Source organism: Equus asinus, unplaced genomic scaffold (genome assembly GCF_041296235.1).
Source record: "Equus asinus isolate D_3611 breed Donkey unplaced genomic scaffold, EquAss-T2T_v2 contig_655, whole genome shotgun sequence".
NCBI classification, from domain to species: domain Eukaryota; kingdom Metazoa; phylum Chordata; class Mammalia; order Perissodactyla; family Equidae; genus Equus; species Equus asinus.
This window is the reverse complement of record NW_027225355.1, coordinates 94,739-96,998: the sequence shown is the minus strand read 5'-3', so window position 1 is coordinate 96,998 and position 2,260 is coordinate 94,739. Positions and strand designations below refer to the sequence as shown.

Below are 2,260 nucleotides of genomic sequence, written 5' to 3'. Positions count from 1 at the left end.
TACTTAGGATGTAAACTTTGTGTGTGCAGAATGTCATGGGCGATTGTGGGAATGTCCTTGATATTCCTAATTCCCATTAATTGACAAAACCTTTGAAACACTCCTCTTAAAATTAACTTCACAATTTCCTTGACTTTTGTTAGCACCTCCAAGTTTTCATTGTTGATCCTGATGTACTCCTGATGTTAAATCACTTCCCTAGGATTCATCACCCTAAAAGAGACAAGAAAGAGAAGTCCGAATCCCTGCTGAAGTTTCAGCTAAGTCCCTGTAATAAGTCTCTCTAAATTGAAAGAAAGATTAACTGGTAAGTTATGGGTCTACCGTGAGAAGACTAAGAAGTCTTCTGAATTTCAGTTAGATCTTGACATTCAGGAAACACTTATTTTTCTGTTTTAGACTTATTTGAAAGTGGTAAAACTTCTATGCTGAATGACAATTTCAGTTAGACAGTTTCCATTTTCCTTTCCATGACCAAGAACCATTTTCACTGACAGCATATCAGCAAAAAATAAATGCATTTGGAAATGAATTTGAAGTTAATGTGAAAATGCACCATGAAGAACAAAGGATAAGGGTTGAAATGATTAGTTTATTGCAAAATAATTTTGTCCAGACATGAGTGATTTTCTTCTGCTCTAATTTTAGTTCTTGCACTCTAGGCATAAAATAATAATTCTAATTACTGTACACTGATACATGAACTTGTATCCAAGTCCTGGCTACACATGCAAAAAGCTCTGCCTACGTTTTTACAGCACAGATTCTCTGAATTACCCTTCTTAGGGCCCCCATCACCTCTCTGTTTCTCAGGCTGTAGATGATGGGGTTTAGCATTGGGGTCAGGATGGTGTAGAAGACAGCCAGAACCTTGTCCTCTGTTGGAGATCTGAGGGATCTTGGGTGCAGATAAGTGTAAACAAATGGAGCATAATAGAAAGTCACCACAGTGAGGTGAGTGCTGCAGGTCGAATTGGCCTTCTTCCTCCCTTCTGGTGAGTGCATGTGGTGGACAACAAGGAGAACCTGGCCATAGGAGCATGCAATACCAATAAAAGGCAACACGAGGAAGAGGGTGGTGCTCACAAACACTGTATACTCATAAACCCAGGTATCCATGCAGGCCAGAGTCAACATGGCTGGGATGTCACAGAGGAAATGGTTGATGGCCCTGGATTGACAGTATGGGATTTGGAGGGCTTATGTGGTGTGGGCACAAGAGTTGATAGAGCCCATGGTCCAAGATCCTATTATCATCAGCACACATACTCTTTTGCTCATATGAATGGGATAGTGGAGAGGAAAACAAATAGCTACATAATGATCATAGGCCATAGATGTCAAGAGCAGTGCTTCTGCAACTGCTAAAGTCAAGAAAAGGAAGCTCTGAACCCCACATCCAATGAAGGAGATAGACTTTTTTCCTAAGAAATAATTAGAAACCATTTTTGGAACAATGGTGGAGATGTAATTCAAGTCAATGATGGAGAGCTGACTAAGTAAAAAGTACATGGGTGTGTGGAGCTGGGTGTCCAGGAAGATGAGATGAATCATGGACAGGTTGCCAAACAGAGCCATTAGGAAAATGAGAACAATAAGAATGAAGAGGAACAGGCCAATTCTTGGTGGTGGAAACAACCCCAATAAGATGAAATCAGTGGATGTTTGATTATAATTTTCCATAGGGGAGCTGATATTATTTTTCCTAGAGTCAAACAAGAGAGTAAGTTAAGTACAAAACTATAAGCTATTTTTAACTTATTATTGTAGTCAGACTGTGTATTACATAAAATTTTATGGCTCTTAAATGAACTGAACTTATCCATTTGAAAGAAAAAAAATCTTATTTTCTAATCCAGACATTGAAATTTGAATATGCAAATATTTGTGGCCAAAGTGTTTTCTTAGAAATCCTTAAAATTATTTCAAAACAACATTTGAATTGTGACTTTATTAGGATAAGTGTGTTTTACTACCCTACACAGACTCACATATCATCAAAATCAGGTGTTGTATTCAAAATGTAAGCATAGAAAATATATGTAACTGTATACATTGTATAGTTCTAGTATCAATAAATGTTTATGACCCATAAGGGATGATTTTTCTTTCGTATTTAAGCCCTAAAACTTTCCTCTAATCCTACAGTAGCCTATCAGCTCATGTTGAGGAGTTATATTTATTTCTTAAATTTACTTGGCCAAGTAATGACAAATCTTTCTTGAAGTTAGATGTTTTCTTGAAGTTAGATATTATAATT

At 37.1% G+C, this 2,260-nt stretch overlaps 1 pseudogene; it reads right to left on the bottom strand.

Annotated features, from left to right (window-relative positions):
• Positions 1 to 744: 744 nt before the first annotated feature.
• Positions 745 to 1,683, bottom strand: LOC123284105 (olfactory receptor 2L5-like; annotated as a pseudogene).
• Between the last annotated feature and the right edge of the window lie 577 nt (positions 1,684 to 2,260).